General features: G+C 48.2%; 11 non-coding genes and 1 pseudogene across 11 annotated transcripts; all 12 read right to left on the bottom strand.

Moving 5' to 3' along the window:
- Positions 1-951: 951 nt before the first annotated feature.
- Positions 952-1145, bottom strand: LOC141200823 (U2 spliceosomal RNA). Its single transcript, XR_012272532.1, has one exon. It is a non-coding gene; the product is annotated as a U2 spliceosomal RNA (small nuclear RNA).
- Positions 1146-6697: 5552 nt separating this feature from the next.
- LOC141200970 (U2 spliceosomal RNA) lies at positions 6698-6787 on the bottom strand (annotated as a pseudogene).
- A 1119-nt stretch (positions 6788-7906) lies between these two features.
- LOC141200716 (U2 spliceosomal RNA) lies at positions 7907-8097 on the bottom strand. The gene has a single exon (XR_012272428.1). It is a non-coding gene; the product is annotated as a U2 spliceosomal RNA (small nuclear RNA).
- A 1121-nt stretch (positions 8098-9218) lies between these two features.
- LOC141200715 (U2 spliceosomal RNA) lies at positions 9219-9409 on the bottom strand. Its single transcript, XR_012272427.1, has one exon. It is a non-coding gene; the product is annotated as a U2 spliceosomal RNA (small nuclear RNA).
- A 1121-nt stretch (positions 9410-10530) lies between these two features.
- Positions 10531-10721, bottom strand: LOC141200594 (U2 spliceosomal RNA). The gene has a single exon (XR_012272310.1). It is a non-coding gene; the product is annotated as a U2 spliceosomal RNA (small nuclear RNA).
- Positions 10722-11841: 1120 nt separating this feature from the next.
- Positions 11842-12032, bottom strand: LOC141200714 (U2 spliceosomal RNA). The gene has a single exon (XR_012272426.1). It is a non-coding gene; the product is annotated as a U2 spliceosomal RNA (small nuclear RNA).
- Positions 12033-13154: 1122 nt separating this feature from the next.
- Positions 13155-13345, bottom strand: LOC141201076 (U2 spliceosomal RNA). The gene has a single exon (XR_012272650.1). It is a non-coding gene; the product is annotated as a U2 spliceosomal RNA (small nuclear RNA).
- Positions 13346-14467: 1122 nt separating this feature from the next.
- Positions 14468-14658, bottom strand: LOC141201075 (U2 spliceosomal RNA). The gene has a single exon (XR_012272649.1). It is a non-coding gene; the product is annotated as a U2 spliceosomal RNA (small nuclear RNA).
- A 1120-nt stretch (positions 14659-15778) lies between these two features.
- Positions 15779-15969, bottom strand: LOC141201074 (U2 spliceosomal RNA). The gene has a single exon (XR_012272648.1). It is a non-coding gene; the product is annotated as a U2 spliceosomal RNA (small nuclear RNA).
- A 1121-nt stretch (positions 15970-17090) lies between these two features.
- Positions 17091-17281, bottom strand: LOC141201072 (U2 spliceosomal RNA). Its single transcript, XR_012272646.1, has one exon. It is a non-coding gene; the product is annotated as a U2 spliceosomal RNA (small nuclear RNA).
- Positions 17282-18401: 1120 nt separating this feature from the next.
- On the bottom strand, positions 18402-18592 carry LOC141201071 (U2 spliceosomal RNA). Its single transcript, XR_012272645.1, has one exon. It is a non-coding gene; the product is annotated as a U2 spliceosomal RNA (small nuclear RNA).
- Positions 18593-19712: 1120 nt separating this feature from the next.
- LOC141201070 (U2 spliceosomal RNA) lies at positions 19713-19903 on the bottom strand. The gene has a single exon (XR_012272644.1). It is a non-coding gene; the product is annotated as a U2 spliceosomal RNA (small nuclear RNA).
- Positions 19904-20640: the final 737 nt, after the last annotated feature.

Raw genomic sequence — 20640 nt, 5'->3', positions numbered from 1 at the left:
TAACTCCACCTCTTTTAGCACAGTACCCTCAACCCCCGGCTGTTCCCACCCGCCTCAACACCGTTGGAAGGGAGGAGAACCAATTAAGGCGGGGGGGGGGGTGGAACGAGCAGCTGTCTACCCTTAGCAGGAGGGTTGCTGATTAATTACCTCTCCTGCTGCTGCTGCTGCTGGCTGTCCAGCAGCAGACTGAAGGTGGCTGCTGCTGTGCGCAGGTATATAAAGGCTCAGAGCCTATTATGACACGCGCAGCCAGCGTTCCATTGCCACATTCCGTCTACTGCAGGCGGGATACCTGGATGGCTGAATGTCACTGAGAAGCTCACAGAGACCGCCATAAGCAACAGTTTAAAAGAATGCCACAGACTAATCAACCAAACTTTTTGGGTTGGTTTCTCTTTTATAGTCTGCAGGCATTAAATGAAAGAAGTCAGTGTTCCAGCAGAGGGAGACAACGTTTCAGAAAAGGCATTGTAGCAAACCAAAAAAGAAATTTTAAGCGCAGCAGAGTAACCAGCTCACATACCTGTTAGCTCAGGTGAGTTTAAAAGGCTGCTGTTGATAACAAGGGCATTTGCTAAATAGATGGTGTGTGTGCAACAATATACTGAAAGGTCAATTATATTGTGCAGCTTATCTCACCACCTGTAGTTATTTAGGTGAAAGCTCCAAAATGCTTGCCTAATATGTCTGTTTATCCAAAAGGAAGTATAGAGGGAGAGCTAGATAGATAGCATTGCATTACATTACATTACATGGCAATGCAATGCACAGTTGCTGAAGTTGAACCAAAATGAGCTTGTCATCTGGCTTCTGCAACTTTTAACATGAAAAATCCAATGAGGAGAAGAAAAGCAAAGCCAAAGAGTCCATCCCAAAATCCGACAAACAAGCAAAATGAACAAAAAGCATTGAATTCAATTCTTTCTGATTTTAGAAACTGCATTAAAGAAGGGGTGCACCGGTCCTGGAGATACTGCAATACCAGGTCAATGCGTGGAGTGGACAGAGCAAGCTCTTTTTCCATCTCCCTGTTCTAAAAATCCATTTAATATATGGTCCCCAGATAGGGGACGTATCAGATATTAAACTGATAAGAACAGATTTTTTTGATTGAATATATCTTTTATTAGCACAAAAAATAAGTTAACAGACAGTGTACAGTGCCGCAGCCCAGTACACACAGAATTCTACATCATATTTACATAGCATGAGGATACGACGCACTAACTAGACACATCACACCCCTATGCTACACAAAACACTCAATCTGAAAGAAAAAGCAGGTCAATCAATACAGTACGACGAACCGTGATAAGGGATGGGGATTGGGAAAAAGGGGATGGGGAGGGGAAAATCACAGGCCCGAAGCTTTATTGAAAGACAAGACACATAAGGGGAGAGGGGGAGGAGGGGTTTAGTCCTCATCCTCGTCCTCCGGACCGTCCACGATGGAATAGTCTCTGAGCAGGCTGTGGATCAGCCTGCGGCAGTCCTGGATGAACATCCTCTCCCTCCTCAAGATGAGCCGGTTCCTGGCGACCCAAACGGCATCCTTGAAGCAGTTCATAAGGCGCCAAGCCTCCTGGATGGCTCCGACGGTATGAACCCCAGGGAAGAGTCCGTAAAGCACAGAATGGTGCGATAGGCTCGCCCTGGGGACAGAGTTCCTCAGGTCGTCCTCAAGGGCAGTCAACAGGCGCTGTGCAAATCCGCAGTCCCAAAAAGTGTGCAAAGATGTTTCCTCCACGAAGGGGCACCTTGGGCAGTACCGGGTCTTGCACAGGTTCCGGGCATGCATGAATGACCGGACGGGCAGTCCGCCCTGAATCGCCATCCACGACAAGTCCTTATGCCCGTTGGTCAGCCTGTCAGACGACACATTTGTCCACACAGTCTCCAGCGTGTCCTGGTGAAGTCCTGTGATATTCTCCACGTCATCCTTGGCTCTGATGAGCTTGTGGATAGTTTTGGGCTTCCACAAGTCAGGCTTAAGTCCCTCCAGTTGATGTTCCCCCACAAATCGAACGACGTCTCCGTAGAACCATGGCGTCGTCCAGTTGTAGGGGAAGGAGCTGTCCCACTTGTCCCAGCCGAGTCGCCTCCAAAGAGGAAGCAGGAAGAAGCGAGACATGGACCTGCCCGCGGAGCCATTCTTGACTTGCAAAGTCCGGCGGACACAATCACACACAAAAGAGGATCGCAGGAGGGTGGGGATATCTGGAACGCCCTTCCCACCCTTGCGAGGCTCCTTGTACATGACGGCCCGCCTGACTCTGTCCATCTTGGATCCCCAGACAAAGTGAAACACTGTCCTGGTAATGGCCCTGCACACAGTGACGTGTGGGGGCCAGGCCTGCGCCGTGTACTGCAAGACGGGCAGGACCTCATTACGCAGGACGAGTGCCTTACCCTCACAAGTGAGGTGTCTGAGGCTCCAGAGTCCGATCCGTTGCTTCACCTTGGCCAAGCGTTCTTGCCAGGACTTGAGGGCCGCTCCTTCCTTCCCGAACCAGACTCCCAGCACCTTGAGGAAATCCGGTTGAATGTTGAAGGGGAAGGGGGCGGAGGAGGCCGGCTGCCAATCCCCGAAGAGCATGGCTTCCGACTTCCTGCAGTTGACTTTGGCCCCTGAAGCCCGGCCGAACCTCTCACACGTCTGGACGAGGGCGTCGACTGAACCACGATCAGCGCAGAAGACGGTGACGTCGTCCATGTAGAGCGAGCACTTGACCTCGTGTCGTCCCGGACCCGGTGCGGTGATCCCTCTGATCTCTCCATTCTGCCGGATAGCCTCTGCGAAGAGTTCTATAGCACAAACAAAAAGAAGAGGTGATAGAGGGCAGCCTTGTCTGATCCCAGAGAGGACAGGGAAGGGGTCAGTCTTCCAGCCGTTCACCAACACCGAGCTGTGGATATCAAAATACATCAGACGGACATACGAACAAAACATGTTACCCAAACCTAACCGGTGCAGAGCTCGGCCCATGAACTCGTGGGAAACCCGGTCGAAGGCCTTCTCCTGATCCAAGGAGACCAGGGCCGCGTGTGCACGGCGGACCTTGATGTACTCGACCGTGTCCCGCACGAGAGCGAGGCTGTCTGCGATGCGACGTCCAGGGATGCCGCAGGTCTGGTCCGGGTGAATGATCCGTCCGATGACCGTCTTAAGTCGTGTCGCCATCGTCTTGGCCAGGATCTTGTAGTCCACGTTGAGCAGAGTGATGGGACGCCAATTCCTCAGGTCGCACCTCTCTCCCTTCCGCTTGTACAGGATCATGACCATTCCTTCCCTCAAAGATGGAGGCATTCTACCCTCCACCACCATCTCCTCGTACAGGTCCAACAGGTCCGGACAGATGAGGTCTCCCAGCGCTACATAGAGCTCCGCTGGAAGACCATCACTGCCCGGGGTCCTGCCGGTCCTAAAGGATTTAGCGGCAGAGAGCAATTCGCCCACCATCAGAGGTTTGTTCAAGGCTGCCGTGCCTGCAGGATCAAGATGGTTAGTGATACCTGACAGGAACTTATCAGCAGCATTGGGGTCGGTAGTCTTGTGGGAGTAGAGTTCGCTGTAGAAGTCGCTGACGACCCTCATCACGTCCTCCTTCCCACGTCGCATGTTTCCGCTCTCGTCTCGCAGCTCGTTCAGGGGCGTGTGACCGGCATGAAGTTTCCTGAAAAAGAATGAGTTTCATTTCTCACCCTTCTCCAGATTCTCCACTTTGGAACGGAAGACGATTCTCTTGGACTCCTCCTCAAAGTGCCTTTTCAGGCTCTTCTTGGTCTCCTCCAGCTCCTCCCTCACGTCCCAGCCGCAGTGAAGAAGGTCCTGCAGCGACCGCAGCTCGCGCTGCAGCCCTCTGAAGTCCCTCCTCTTCTCACACGCCTGTTGTCGACCCTTGGCCTGAAAGAAACAGCGAAACTCAAGTTTAACATATTCCCACCAATCAGAGACTGTTTGGAAGCTACCCTTGTAGGACTGCCACATTGCGTAGGCTGCTCTCAGCTCCTCCACGACTTCATCCTGAGCCAGCAGAGCACAATTCAGCTTCCAGGAGCCGGGGCCGGACGGAAAACCGTCGCCGAGGACACCTTGTAAGTGAATGGCTCTGTGGTCGGAGAAGAAGCAGGGGACCATCGAGTGCCTACACCGCCTGACTGCCCGAGAGGTGAACACAAAGTCAATCCTGGAGCGGAGTGAGCCATCGGGTCGGCTCCACGAATAGTTCGTGGAGCCTCTCCCCATGGAGCCCACCACGTCCTGAAGAGAGGCCTCGGTTACCATCTCGATGAGCAGCTTGGACGTGATGTCCAACTTGGCAGATGTGCCAGAACTACGACCATCCTCCTCGATGGGGCAGTTGAAATCCCCGGCCATCACTAAGGTCCTGGTGGTGGCAAGCTGAAGCCGCAGGGTCTGGAAAAGCTCCAAACGCTCATTCTTCAGTGGGGACGCATACACGTTGATGAACCTGACAGGTTCTCCCGCCCAGTTGCCATCTACAACAAGAGCACTGCCGCAGATGAGCTCCTGGACGGACTCAAGCGTGAATGCGCCCCCCCTGATCAGAATTGCGACCCCCGCAGACTTGCAGTCACCCCCACCGGACCAGTAGGATGGACCGTGGGACCACTCCCTGGCCAGATGTTTGAAGGACCTAGAGGAGGGAAGAGAACATTCCTGCAACATATAAACATCACACAACTGGGAAGTAAGGAAGGCATAAATAGTCTGACGTCTGAACTTGTCCTTGATGCTCCTGACATTAATGGAAAATAAGTTAATATTAGCCATCATGTAGGGAAAAAAGAAAAAGTTAGCGCAGGCAATACACCTTAGTTACCATTCCGGTCGGGTGGTCCCTCGTCGGTGTTGACTGCTGGTGACGGGATCACCAGCAGGCCCTCTTCCTCCATCTGGTCAAGCAGCGCGGCCTCGATCTCGGCGACCACCAGTTCCTCCTCTTCTGGCTCGGCCACCAGGGTCTCAACCATGTGCTCCATCTCTTCTGGCTCAGGGAGGGTATCCTCCTTTTCGCCTACGAAATCCAGAATCTTCTTTTTGGAGGATTCAGTAGCAGGGCTGTCCTCCACCTTCCTCTTTCCCCGGGTTGGAACTGGGGAGACAAGAAGGGGAAAATCCTCCTCGGAATAGATAGCGGCGGGTGGAGGAAAGGTTAATTCCACCGCTACCATGGTCTGGGGAGGGAGAGTGGCTGCCGGGGCAGGGGAAAGGACACCTGCTGAGGAGTAGGGGAAGGAGGAAGAGGAAGTGGAATCCTCAGCAGGGGTGGCCGGGGTGGGGGGGGATTGGACGGGGGTGGCAGGGGGAGGGATCGAGAGAGGGGTGACAGAACTCTTACAGTCCTTTGACTTTTTCTTCTGCTTCGGAGCTGCTGGGACCGTCGCTGGGGCTTTGGCCACCGACTCCTTGACCGCTTTGGCCTTGGTCGTCTCGGCTTTGGCCGCTGGGGCCTTGGTCGTCGCGTCCTTGGCCTTCACAGGCCTGGTCGTCGGGGCCTTGTCCTCCGGAGCTGGGGTCGACGCAACCACCGATGCCCAGGATCTCTCACGCTTGGGGCAATCCTTGTACAGATGAGCCGCCAGCCCACACAGGTTGCAGGACGTCTTCTTCGGGCAGTCCTTCGAGCTGTGTCCCGTCACTCGACAAATCCTGCAGGCATCCTCCTTGCAGTCCTTCATCTCGTGGCCGTTCTTGCCGCATCTCCTGCAGTTCCGCGGCATGTCCGGGTAATAGATGAGGCCGTAGGAGTTGCCCAGGGAGAATGTCGGGGGCAGGTGCCGAAGTCCGTCTGAGTACGCCAGGTCCCTGTGAAGTCTAACGGTCACCGACCACTTACCTGTCCAGAAGCCGAGTCCATTCAGGATGTGAGAGGGTTCCTTCACAACCAAACAGAAGCGTCTCAGGAAGGTACAGATGTCTTGGCCTGGGGTGTGCGGGTTGCGCATGGAGACCGTGATCCTCCTTTCGTCCCTCTGGATAGGGCAGCTACCTGTAAAGGCAGAGAAAGAATTATCCGGTCCTTTTGCGCTTACCATTTCCCAGAACCTCCTGCAGGTGTTCACAGTGGCGAAGGTGACGAAGAAGATCCCCGTCAAGAAGGTCTGGATGCTGAGGGTGTCTGATCTGGAGAAGCCTCGATCCAGCAGCATCTTCTGGCAGAACATGTCCGAGGACATGTCCGGCACCCTCCCATCCACTTCCTTCAGCTTCAGGGCCACCGTCTGCCGCATCCATGGCTCCAGGGCTGGAGCTTCGTGGCGGGGCTTCTGGGGTCCCTTCTGCTGGCCAGTCGTGGAGGCAGAGTCCTTGGGGTCAGAATCGGCTCCTGGCTGGGCCCTCCTGGCTGTCCCCTGCTCCAGGCTCTTCTTTTCGGCCTTCCTCGCAGCGCTTGCCATGGCTTTCCTCCTGCAGTTACTTCTTGGAGCTGGATCTGGAACTCTTCCCGGAATGGGTGGAGCTATGCAGATTCTTCTCCCGTCGTGTTCTGGACAAATTCCCCGAAAGGTCTTTGTCTCGATGATTTTCTTCCTCGAAGATTCCACAGGACAGCCCGATTCTTCTCCGAGTCTTCGTCTTCTTCTGGATTCTTTAGAGCTTCTTCCTCCCACCGATATCCGCCTTCCTTCTCCGATGTCAGCTGGGCTCCGAAGCTCTTCTCCTTCCGAGTTCAATCGCTCTCGTCAAGTGTAGATCGTAGCTCTTGTGTTCTTAAAAGAACAGATACTACACTTGATCTTAGCCAAAAGGCCGAGAAGCGATAACCAGAATTGGTTTCCGACTACGGTGCCACCCAAGGATTCTGAAAAGTCCATTTGTGGAGATGGCCACCTGGACTCCCGTTAAGAAGACATGCTGTCAACCTCTAGATCCCTCACATGCCTGCACTTTTCGGCTTGCTGCTGCTGCAATCCACGCGTTTTAGATCTGCATAACTCCACCTCTTTTAGCACAGTACCCTCAACCCCCGGCTGTTCCCACCCGCCTCAACACCGTTGGAAGGGAGGAGAACCAATTAAGGCGGGGGGGGGTGGAACGAGCAGCTGTCTACCCTTAGCAGGAGGGTTGCTGATTAATTACCTCTCCTGCTGCTGCTGCTGCTGGCTGTCCAGCAGCAGACTGAAGGTGGCTGCTGCTGTGCGCAGATATATAAAGGCTCAGAGCCTATTATGACACGCGCAGCCAGCGTTCCATTGCCACATTCCGTCTACTGCAGGCGGGATACCTGGATGGCTGAATGTCACTGAGAAGCTCACAGAGACCGCCATAAGCAACAGTTTAAAAGAATGCCACAGACTAATCAACCAAACTTTTTGGGTTGGTTTCTCTTTTATAGTCTGCAGGCATTAAATGAAAGAAGTCAGTGTTCCAGCAGAGGGAGACAACGTTTCAGAAAAGGCATTGTAGCAAACCAAAAAAGAAATTTTAAGCGCAGCAGAGTAACCAGCTCACATACCTGTTAGCTCAGTTGAGTTTAAAAGGCTGCTGTTGATAACAAGGGCATTTGCTAAATAGATGGTGTGTGTGCAACAATATACTGAAAGGTCAATTATATTGTGCAGCTTATCTCACCACCTGTAGTTATTTAGGTGAAAGCTCCAAAATGCTTGCCTAATATGTCTGTTTATCCAAAAGGAAGTATAGAGGGAGAGCTAGATAGATAGCATTGCATTACATTACATTACATGGCAATGCAATGCACAGTTGCTGAAGTTGAACCAAAATGAGCTTGTCATCTGGCTTCTGCAACTTTTAACATGAAAAATCCAATGAGGAGAAGAAAAGCAAAGCCAAAGAGTCCATCCCAAAATCCGACAAACAAGCAAAATGAACAAAAAGCATTGAATTCAATTCTTTCTGATTTTAGAAACTGCATTAAAGAAGGGGTGCACCGGTCCTGGAGATACTGCAATACGAGGTCAATGCGTGGAGTGGACAGAGCAAGCTCTTTTTCCATCTCCCTGTTCTAAAAATCCATTTAATATATGGTCCCCAGATAGGGGACGTATCAGATATTAAACTGATAAGAACAGATACTACACTTGATCTTAGCCAAAAGGCCGAGAAGCGATAACCAGAATTGGTTTCCGACTACGGTGCCACCCAAGGATTCTGAAAAGTCCATTTGTGGAGATGGCCACCTGGACTCCCGTTAAGAAGACATGCTGTCAACCTCTAGATCCCTCACATGCCTGCACTTTTCGGCTTGCTGCTGCTGCAATCCACGCGTTTTAGATCTGCATAACTCCACCTCTTTTAGCACAGTACCCTCAACCCCCGGCTGTTCCCACCCGCCTCAACACCGTTGGAAGGGAGGAGAACCAATTAAGGCGGGGGGGGGGGTGGAACGAGCAGCTGTCTACCCTTAGCAGGAGGGTTGCTGATTAATTACCTCTCCTGCTGCTGCTGCTGCTGGCTGTCCAGCAGCAGACTGAAGGTGGCTGCTGCTGTGCGCAGGTATATAAAGGCTCAGAGCCTATTATGACACGCGCAGCCAGCGTTCCATTGCCACATTCCGTCTACTGCAGGCGGGATACCTGGATGGCTGAATGTCACTGAGAAGCTCACAGAGACCGCCATAAGCAACAGTTTAAAAGAATGCCACAGACTAATCAACCAAACTTTTTGGGTTGGTTTCTCTTTTATAGTCTGCAGGCATTAAATGAAAGAAGTCAGTGTTCCAGCAGAGGGAGACAACGTTTCAGAAAAGGCATTGTAGCAAACCAAAAAAGAAATTTTAAGCGCAGCAGAGTAACCAGCTCACATACCTGTTAGCTCAGGTGAGTTTAAAAGGCTGCTGTTGATAACAAGGGCATTTGCTAAATAGATGCTGTGTGTGCAACAATATACTGAAAGGTCAATTATATTGTGCAGCTTATCTCACCACCTGTAGTTATTTAGGTGAAAGCTCCAAAATGCTTGCCTAATATGTCTGTTTATCCAAAAGGAAGTATAGAGGGAGAGCTAGATAGATAGCATTGCATTACATTACATTACATGGCAATGCAATGCACAGTTGCTGAAGTTGAACCAAAATGAGCTTGTCATCTGGCTTCTGCAACTTTTAACATGAAAAATCCAATGAGGAGAAGAAAAGCAAAGCCAAAGAGTCCATCCCAAAATCCGACAAACAAGCAAAATGAACAAAAAGCACTGAATTCAATTCTTTCTGATTTTAGAAACTGCATTAAAGAAGGGGTGCACCGGTCCTGGAGATACTGCAATACGAGGTCAATGCGTGGAGTGGACAGAGCAAGCTCTTTTTCCATCTCCCTGTTCTAAAAATCCATTTAATATATGGTCCCCAGATAGGGGACGTATCAGATATTAAACTGATAAGAACAGATACTACACTTGATCTTAGCCAAAAGGCCGAGAAGCGATAACCAGAATTGGTTTCCGACTACGGTGCCACCCAAGGATTCTGAAAAGTCCATTTGTGGAGATGGCCACCTGGACTCCCGTTAAGAAGACATGCTGTCAACCTCTAGATCCCTCACATGCCTGCACTTTTCGGCTTGCTGCTGCTGCAATCCACGCGTTTTAGATCTGCATAACTCCACCTCTTTTAGCACAGTACCCTCAACCCCCGGCTGTTCCCACCCGCCTCAACACCGTTGGAAGGGAGGAGAACCAATTAAGGCGGGGGGGGGGGTGGAACGAGCAGCTGTCTACCCTTAGCAGGAGGGTTGCTGATTAATTACCTCTCCTGCTGCTGCTGCTGCTGGCTGTCCAGCAGCAGACTGAAGGTGGCTGCTGCTGTGCGCAGGTATATAAAGGCTCAGAGCCTATTATGACACGCGCAGCCAGCGTTCCATTGCCACATTCCGTCTACTGCAGGCGGGATACCTGGATGGCTGAATGTCACTGAGAAGCTCACAGAGACCACCATAAGCAACAGTTTAAAAGAATGCCACAGACTAATCAACCAAACTTTTTGGGTTGGTTTCTCTTTTATAGTCTGCAGGCATTAAATGAAAGAAGTCAGTGTTCCAGCAGAGGGAGACAACGTTTCAGAAAAGGCATTGTAGCAAACCAAAAAAGAAATTTTAAGCGCAGCAGAGTAACCAGCTCACATACCTGTTAGCTCAGGTGAGTTTAAAAGGCTGCTGTTGATAACAAGGGCATTTGCTAAATAGATGCTGTGTGTGCAACAATATACTGAAAGGTCAATTATATTGTGCAGCTTATCTCACCACCTGTAGTTATTTAGGTGAAAGCTCCAAAATGCTTGCCTAATATGTCTGTTTATCCAAAAGGAAGTATAGAGGGAGAGCTAGATAGATAGCATTGCATTACATTACATTACATGGCAATGCAATGCACAGTTGCTGAAGTTGAACCAAAATGAGCTTGTCATCTGGCTTCTGCAACTTTTAACATGAAAAATCCAATGAGGAGAAGAAAAGCAAAGCCAAAGAGTCCATCCCAAAATCCGACAAACAAGCAAAATGAACAAAAAGCATTGAATTCAATTCTTTCTGATTTTAGAAACTGCATTAAAGAAGGGGTGCACCGGTCCTGGAGATACTGCAATACCAGGTCAATGCGTGGAGTGGACAGAGCAAGCTCTTTTTCCATCTCCCTGTTCTAAAAATCCATTTAATATATGGTCCCCAGATAGGAAACGTATCAGATATTAAACTGATAAGAACAGATACTACACTTGATCTTAGCCAAAAGGCCGAGAAGCGATAACCAGAATTGGTTTCCGACTACGGTGCCACCCAAGGATTCTGAAAAGTCCATTTGTGGAGATGGCCACCTGGACTCCCGTTAAGAAGACATGCTGTCAACCTCTAGATCCCTCACATGCCTGCACTTTTCGGCTTGCTGCTGCTGCAATCCACGCGTTTTAGATCTGCATAACTCCACCTCTTTTAGCACAGTACCCTCAACCCCCGGCTGTTCCCACCCGCCTCAACACCGTTGGAAGGGAGGAGAACCAATTAAGGCGGGGGGGGGGTGGAACGAGCAGCTGTCTACCCTTAGCAGGAGGGTTGCTGATTAATTACCTCTCCTGCTGCTGCTGCTGCTGGCTGTCCAGCAGCAGACTGAAGGTGGCTGCTGCTGTGCGCAGGTATATAAAGGCTCAGAGCCTATTATGACACGCGCAGCCAGCGTTCCATTGCCACATTCCGTCTACTGCAGGCGGGATACCTGGATGGCTGAATGTCACTGAGAAGCTCACAGAGACCGCCATAAGCAACAGTTTAAAAGAATGCCACAGACTAATCAACCAAACTTTTTGGGTTGGTTTCTCTTTTATAGTCTGCAGGCATTAAATGAAAGAAGTCAGTGTTCCAGCAGAGGGAGACAACGTTTCAGAAAAGGCATTGTAGCAAACCAAAAAAGAAATTTTAAGCGCAGCAGAGTAACCAGCTCACATACCTGTTAGCTCAGGTGAGTTTAAAAGGCTGCTGTTGATAACAAGGGCATTTGCTAAATAGATGGTGTGTGTGCAACAATATACTGAAAGGTCAATTATATTGTGCAGCTTATCTCACCACCTGTAGTTATTTAGGTGAAAGCTCCAAAATGCTTGCCTAATATGTCTGTTTATCCAAAAGGAAGTATAGAGGGAGAGCTAGATAGATAGCATTGCATTACATTACATTACATGGCAATGCAATGCACAGTTGCTGAAGTTGAACCAAAATGAGCTTGTCATCTGGCTTCTGCAACTTTTAACATGAAAAATCCAATGAGGAGAAGAAAAGCAAAGCCAAAGAGTCCATCCCAAAATCCGACAAACAAGCAAAATGAACAAAAAGCATTGAATTCAATTCTTTCTGATTTTAGAAACTGCATTAAAGAAGGGGTGCACCGGTCCTGGAGATACTGCAATACGAGGTCAATGCGTGGAGTGGACAGAGCAAGCTCTTTTTCCATCTCCCTGTTCTAAAAATCCATTTAATATATGGTCCCCAGATAGGGGACGTATCAGATATTAAACTGATAAGAACAGATACTACACTTGATCTTAGCCAAAAGGCCGAGAAGCGATAACCAGAATTGGTTTCCGACTACGGTGCCACCCAAGGATTCTGAAAAGTCCATTTGTGGAGATGGCCACCTGGACTCCCGTTAAGAAGACATGCTGTCAACCTCTAGATCCCTCACATGCCTGCACTTTTCGGCTTGCTGCTGCTGCAATCCACGCGTTTTAGATCTGCATAACTCCACCTCTTTTAGCACAGTACCCTCAACCCCCGGCTGTTCCCACCCGCCTCAACACCGTTGGAAGGGAGGAGAACCAATTAAGGCGGGGGGGGGGGGTGGAACGAGCAGCTGTCTACCCTTAGCAGGAGGGTTGCTGATTAATTACCTCTCCTGCTGCTGCTGCTGCTGGCTGTCCAGCAGCAGACTGAAGGTGGCTGCTGCTGTGCGCAGGTATATAAAGGCTCAGAGCCTATTATGACACGCGCAGCCAGCGTTCCATTGCCACATTCCGTCTACTGCAGGCGGGATACCTGGATGGCTGAATGTCACTGAGAAGCTCACAGAGACCGCCATAAGCAACAGTTTAAAAGAATGCCACAGACTAATCAACCAAACTTTTTGGGTTGGTTTCTCTTTTATAGTCTGCAGGCATTAAATGAAAGAAGTCAGTGTTCCAGCAGAGGGAGACAACGTTTCAGAAAAGGCATTGTAGCAAACCAAAAAAGAAATTTTAAGCGCAGCAGAGTAACCAGCTCACATACCTGTTAGCTCAGGTGAGTTTAAAAGGCTGCTGTTGATAACAAGGGCATTTGCTAAATAGATGGTGTGTGTGCAACAATATACTGAAAGGTCAATTATATTGTGCAGCTTATCTCACCACCTGTAGTTATTTAGGTGAAAGCTCCAAAATGCTTGCCTAATATGTCTGTTTATCCAAAAGGAAGTATAGAGGGAGAGCTAGATAGATAGCATTGCATTACATTACATTACATGGCAATGCAATGCACAGTTGCTGAAGTTGAACCAAAATGAGCTTGTCATCTGGCTTCTGCAACTTTTAACATGAAAAATCCAATGAGGAGAAGAAAAGCAAAGCCAAAGAGTCCATCCCAAAATCCGACAAAGAAGCAAAATGAACAAAAAGCATTGAATTCAATTCTTTCTGATTTTAGAAACTGCATTAAAGAAGGGGTGCACCGGTCCTGGAGATACTGCAATACCAGGTCAATGCGTGGAGTGGACAGAGCAAGCTCTTTTTCCATCTCCCTGTTCTAAAAATCCATTTAATATATGGTCCCCAGATAGGGGACGTATCAGATATTAAACTGATAAGAACAGATACTACACTTGATCTTAGCCAAAAGGCCGAGAAGCGATAACCAGAATTGGTTTCCGACTACGGTGCCACCCAAGGATTCTGAAAAGTCCATTTGTGGAGATGGCCACCTGGACTCCCGTTAAGAAGACATGCTGTCAACCTCTAGATCCCTCACATGCCTGCACTTTTCGGCTTGCTGCTGCTGCAATCCACGCGTTTTAGATCTGCATAACTCCACCTCTTTTAGCACAGTACCCTCAACCCCCGGCTGTTCCCACCCGCCTCAACACCGTTGGAAGGGAGGAGAACCAATTAAGGTGGGGGGGGGGGGTGGAACGAGCAGCTGTCTACCCTTAGCAGGAGGGTTGCTGATTAATTACCTCTCCTGCTGCTGCTGCTGCTGGCTGTCCAGCAGCAGACTGAAGGTGGCTGCTGCTGTGCGCAGGTATATAAAGGCTCAGAGCCTATTATGACACGCGCAGCCAGCGTTCCATTGCCACATTCCGTCTACTGCAGGCGGGATACCTGGATGGCTGAATGTCACTGAGAAGCTCACAGAGACCGCCATAAGCAACAGTTTAAAAGAATGCCACAGACTAATCAACCAAACTTTTTGGGTTGGTTTCTCTTTTATAGTCTGCAGGCATTAAATGAAAGAAGTCAGTGTTCCAGCAGAGGGAGACAACGTTTCAGAAAAGGCATTGTAGCAAACCAAAAAAGAAATTTTAGGCGCAGCAGAGTAACCAGCTCACATACCTGTTAGCTCAGGTGAGTTTAAAAGGCTGCTGTTGATAACAAGGGCATTTGCTAAATAGATGGTGTGTGTGCAACAATATACTGAAAGGTCAATTATATTGTGCAGCTTATCTCACCACCTGTAGTTATTTAGGTGAAAGCTCCAAAATGCTTGCCTAATATGTCTGTTTATCCAAAAGGAAGTATAGAGGGAGAGCTAGATAGATAGCATTGCATTACATTACATTACATGGCAATGCAATGCACAGTTGCTGAAGTTGAACCAAAATGAGCTTGTCATCTGGCTTCTGCACCTTTTAACATGAAAAATCCAATGAGGAGAAGAAAAGCAAAGCCAAAGAGTCCATCCCAAAATCCGACAAACAAGCAAAATGAACAAAAAGCATTGAATTCAATTCTTTCTGATTTTAGAAACTGCATTAAAGAAGGGGTGCACCGGTCCTGGAGATACTGCAATACCAGGTCAATGCGTGGAGTGGACAGAGCAAGCTCTTTTTCCATCTCCCTGTTCTAAAAATCCATTTAATATATGGTCCCCAGATAGGGGACGTATCAGATATTAAACTGATAAGAACAGATACTACACTTGATCTTAGCCAAAAGGCCGAGAAGCGATAACCAGAATTGGTTTCCGACTACGGTGCCACCCAAGGATTCTGAAAAGTCCATTTGTGGAGATGGCCACCTGGACTCCCGTTAAGAAGACATGCTGTCAACCTCTAGATCCCTCACATGCCTGCACTTTTCGGCTTGCTGCTGCTGCAATCCACGCGTTTTAGATCTGCATAACTCCACCTCTTTTAGCACAGTACCCTCAACCCCCGGCTGTTCCCACCCGCCTCATCACCGTTGGAAGGGAGGAGAACCAATTAAGGCGGGGGGGGGGTGGAACGAGCAGCTGTCTACCCTTAGCAGGAGGGTTGCTGATTAATTACCTCTCCTGCTGCTGCTGCTGCTGGCTGTCCAGCAGCAGACTGAAGGTGGCTGCTGCTGTGCGCAGGTATATAAAGGCTCAGAGCCTATTATGACACGCGCAGCCAGCGTTCCATTGCCACATTCCGTCTACTGCAGGCGGGATACCTGGATGGCTGAATGTCACTGAGAAGCTCACAGAGACCGCCATAAGCAACAGTTTAAAAGAATGCCACAGACTAATCAACCAAACTTTTTGGGTTGGTTTCTCTTTTATAGTCTGCAGGCATTAAATGAAAGAAGTCAGTGTTCCAGCAGAGGGAGACAACGTTTCAGAAAAGGCATTGTAGCAAACCAAAAAAGAAATTTTAAGCGCAGCAGAGTAACCAGCTCACATACCTGTTAGCTCAGGTGAGTTTAAAAGGCTGCTGTTGATAACAAGGGCATTTGCTAAATAGATGGTGTGTGTGCAACAATATACTGAAAGGTCAATTATATTGTGCAGCTTATCTCACCACCTGTAGTTATTTAGGTGAAAGCTCCAAAATGCTTGCCTAATATGTCTGTTTATCCAAAAGGAAGTATAGAGGGAGAGCTAGATAGATAGCATTGCATTACATTACATTACATGGCAATGCAATGCACAGTTGCTGAAGTTGAACCAAAATGAGCTTGTCATCTGGCTTCTGCAACTTTTAACATGAAAAATCCAATGAGGAGAAGAAAAGCAAAGCCAAAGAGTCCATCCCAAAATCCGACAAACAAGCAAAATTAACAAAAAGCATTGAATTCAATTCTTTCTGATTTTAGAAACTGCATTAAAGAAGGGGTGCACCGGTCCTGGAGATACTGCAATACCAGGTCAATGCGTGGAGTGGACAGAGCAAGCTCTTTTTCCATCTCCCTGTTCTAAAAATCCATTTAATATATGGTCCCCAGATAGGGGACGTATCAGATATTAAACTGATAAGAACAGATACTACACTTGATCTTAGCCAAAAGGCCGAGAAGCGATAACCAGAATTGGTTTCCGACTACGGTGCCACCCAAGGATTCTGAAAAGTCCATTTGTGGAGATGGCCACCTGGACTCCCGTTAAGAAGACATGCTGTCAACCTCTAGATCCCTCACATGCCTGCACTTTTCGGCTTGCTGCTGCTGCAATCCACGCGTTTTAGATCTGCATAACTCCACCTCTTTTAGCACAGTAACCTCAACCCCCGGCTGTTCCCACCCGCCTCAACACCGTTGGAAGGGAGGAGAACCAATTAAGGTGGGGGGGGGGGTGGAACGAGCAGCTGTCTACCCTTAGCAGGAGGGTTGCTGATTAATTACCTCTCCTGCTGCTGCTGCTGCTGGCTGTCCAGCAGCAGACTGAAGGTGGCTGCTGCTGTGCGCAGGTATATAAAGGCTCAGAGCCTATTATGACACGCGCAGCCAGCGTTCCATTGCCACATTCCGTCTACTGCAGGCGGGATACCTGGATGGCTGAATGTCACTGAGAAGCTCACAGAGACCGCCATAAGCAACAGTTTAAAAGAATGCCACAGACTAATCAACCAAACTTTTTGGGTTGGTTTCTCTTTTATAGTCTGCAGGCATTAAATGAAAGAAGTCAGTGTTCCAGCAGAGGGAGACAACGTTTCAGAAAAGGCATTGTAGCAAACCAAAAAAGAAATTTTAGGCGCAGCAGAGTAACCAGCTCACATACCTGTTAGCTCAGGTGAGTTTAAAAGGCTGCTGTTGATAACAAGGGCATTTGCTAAATAGATGGTGTGTGTGCAACAATATACTGAAAGGTCAATTATATTGTGCAGCTTATCTCACCACCTGTAGTTATTTAGGTGAAAGCTCCAAAATGCTTGCCTAATATGTCTGTTTATCCAAAAGGAAGTATAGAGGGAGAGCTAGATAGATAGCATTGCATTACATTACATTACATGGCAATGCAATGCACAGTTGCTGAAGTTGAACCAAAATGAGCTTGTCATCTGGCTTCTGCAACTTTTAACATGAAAAATCCAATGAGGAGAAGAAAAGCAAAGCCAAAGAGTCCATCCCAAAATCCGACAAACAAGCAAAATGAACAAAAAGCATTGAATTCAATTCTTTCTGATTTTAGAAACTGCATTAAAGAAGGGGTGCACCGGTCCTGGAGATACTGCAATACCAGGTCAATGCGTGGAGTGGACAGAGCAAGCTCTTTTTCCATCTCCCTGTTCTAAAAATCCATTTAATATATGGTCCCCAGATAGGGGACGTATCAGATATTAAACTGATAAGAACAGATACTACACTTGATCTTAGCCAAAAGGCCGAGAAGCGATAACCAGAATTGGTTTCCGACTACGGTGCCACCCAAGGATTCTGAAAAGTCCATTTGTGGAGATGGCCACCTGGACTCCCGTTAAGAAGACATGCTGTCAACCTCTAGATCCCTCACATGCCTGCACTTTTCGGCTTGCTGCTGCTGCAATCCACGCGTTTTAGATCTGCATAACTCCACCTCTTTTAGCACAGTACCCTCAACCCCCGGCTGTTCCCACCCGCCTCAACACCGTTGGAAGGGAGGAGAACCAATTAAGGCGGGGGGGGGGTGGAACGAGCAGCTGTCTACCCTTAGCAGGAGGGTTGCTGATTAATTACCTCTCCTGCTGCTGCTGCTGCTGGCTGTCCAGCAGCAGACTGAAGGTGGCTGCTGCTGTGCGCAGGTATATAAAGGCTCAGAGCCTATTATGACACGCGCAGCCAGCGTTCCATTGCCACATTCCGTCTACTGCAGGCGGGATACCTGGATGGCTGAATGTCACTGAGAAGCTCACAGAGACCGCCATAAGCAACAGTTTAAAAGAATGCCACAGACTAATCAACCAAACTTTTTGGGTTGGTTTCTCTTTTATAGTCTGCAGGCATTAAATGAAAGAAGTCAGTGTTCCAGCAGAGGGAGACAACGTTTCAGAAAAGGCATTGTAGCAAACCAAAAAAGAAATTTTAAGCGCAGCAGAGTAACCAGCTCACATACCTGTTAGCTCAGGTGAGTTTAAAAGGCTGCTGTTGATAACAAGGGCATTTGCTAAATAGATGGTGTGTGTGCAACAATATACTGAAAGGTCAATTATATTGTGCAGCTTATCTCACCACCTGTAGTTATTTAGGTGAAAGCTCCAAAATGCTTGCCTAATATGTCTGTTTATCCAAAAGGAAGTATAGAGGGAGAGCTAGATAGATAGCATTGCATTACATTACATTACATGGCAATGCAATGCACAGTTGCTGAAGTTGAACCAAAATGAACTTGTCATCTGGCTTCTGCAACTTTTAACATGAAAAATCCAATGAGGAGAAGAAAAGCAAAGCCAAAGAGTCCATCCCAAAATCCGACAAACAAGCAAAATGAACAAAAAGCATTGAATTCAATTCTTTCTGATTTTAGAAACTGCATTAAAGAAGGGGTGCACCGGTCCTGGAGATACTGCAATACCAGGTCAATGCGTGGAGTGGACAGAGCAAGCTCTTTTTCCATCTCCCTGTTCTAAAAATCCATTTAATATATGGTCCCCAGATAGGGGACGTATCAGATATTAAACTGATAAGAACAGATACTACACTTGATCTTAGCCAAAAGGCCGAGAAGCGATAACCAGAATTGGTTTCCGACTACGGTGCCACCCAAGGATTCTGAAAAGTCCATTTGTGGAGATGGCCACCTGGACTCCCGTTAAGAAGACATGCTGTCAACCTCTAGATCCCTCACATGCCTGCACTTTTCGGCTTGCTGCTGCTGCAATCCACGCGTTTTAGATCTGCATAACTCCACCTCTTTTAGCACAGTACCCTCAACCCCCGGCTGTTCCCACCCGCCTCAACACCGTTGGAAGGGAGGAGAACCAATTAAGGCGGGGGGGGGGTGGAACGAGCAGCTGTCTACCCTTAGCAGGAGGGTTGCTGATTAATTACCTCTCCTGCTGCTGCTGCTGCTGGCTGTCCAGCAGCAGACTGAAGGTGGCTGCTGCTGTGCACAGGTATATAAAGGCTCAGAGCCTATTATGACACGCGCATCCAGCGTTCCATTGCCACATTCCGTCTACTGCAGGCGGGATACCTGGATGGCTGAATGTCACTGAGAAGCTCACAGAGACCGCCATAAGCAACAGTTTAAAAGAATGCCACAGACTAATCAACCAAACTTTTTGGGTTGGTTTCTCTTTTATAGTCTGCAGGCATTAAATGAAAGAAGTCAGTGTTCTAGCAGAGGGAGACAACGTTTCAGAAAAGGCATTGTAGCAAACCAAAAAAGAAATTTTAAGCGCAGCAGAGTAACCAGCTCACATACCTGTTAGCTCAGGTGAGTTTAAAAGGCTGCTGTTGATAACAAGGGCATTTGCTAAATAGATGGTGTGTGTGCAACAATATACTGAAAGGTCAATTATATTGTGCAGCTTATCTCACCACCTGTAGTTATTTAGGTGAAAGCTCCAAAATGCTTGCCTAATATGTCTGTTTATCCAAAAGGAAGTATAGAGGGAGAGCTAGATAGATAGCATTGCATTACATTACATTACATGGCAATGCAATGCACAGTTGCTGAAGTTGAACCAAAATGAGCTTGTCATCTGGCTTCTGCAACTTTTAACATGAAAAATCCAATGAGGAGAAGAAAAGCAAAGCCAAAGAGTCCATCCCAAAATCCGACAAACAAGCAAAATGAACAAAAAGCATTGAATTCAATTCTTTCTGATTTTAGAAGCTGCATTAAAGAAGGGGTGCACCGGTCCTGGAGATACTGCAATACCAGGTCAATGCGTGGAGTGGACAGAGCAAGCTCTTTTTCCATCTCCCTGTTCTAAAAATCCATTTAATATATGGTCCCCAGATAGGGGACGTATCAGATATTAAACTGATAAGAACAGATACTACACTTGATCTTAGCCAAAAGGCCGAGAAGCGATAACCAGAATTGGTTTCTGACTACGGTGCCACCCAAGGATTCTGAAAAGTCCATTTGTGGAGATGGCCACCTGGACTCCCGTTAAGAAGACATGCTGTCAACCTCTAGATCCCTCACATGCCTGCACTTTTCGGCTTGCTGCTGCTGCAATCCACGCGTTTTAGATCTGCATAACTCCACCTCTTTTAGCACAGTACCCTCAACCCCCGGCTGTTCCCACCCGCCTCAACACCGTTGGAAGGGAGGAGAACCAATTAAGGCGGGGGGGGGGTGGAACGAGCAGCTGTCTACCCTTAGCAGGAGGGTTGCTGATTAATTACCTCTCCTGCTGCTGCTGCTGCTGGCTGTCCAGCAGCAGACTGAAGGTGGCTGCTGCTGTGCGCAGGTATATAAAGGCTCAGAGCCTATTATGACACGCGCAGCCAGCGTTCCATTGCCACATTCCGTCTACTGCAGGCGGGATACCTGGATGGCTGAATGTCACTGAGAAGCTCACAGAGACCGCCATAAGCAACAGTTTAAAAGAATGCCACAGACTAATCAACCAAACTTTTTGGGTTGGTTTCTCTTTTATAGTCTGCAGGCATTAAATGAAAGAAGTCAGTGTTCCAGCAGAGGGAGACAACGTTTCAGAAAAGGCATTGTAGCAAACCAAAAAAGAAATTTTAAGCGCAGCAGAGTAACCAGCTCACATACCTGTTAGCTCAGGTAAGTTTAAAAGGCTGCTGTTGATAACAA

This window comes from Phyllobates terribilis, unplaced genomic scaffold (assembly GCF_046119375.1).
Source record: "Phyllobates terribilis strain yellow unplaced genomic scaffold, ASM4611937v1 Scaffold_108__1_contigs__length_5656254, whole genome shotgun sequence".
NCBI classification, from domain to species: Eukaryota; Metazoa; Chordata; class Amphibia; order Anura; family Dendrobatidae; genus Phyllobates; species Phyllobates terribilis.
This window is presented reverse-complemented; position numbering and strand designations above follow the sequence as displayed.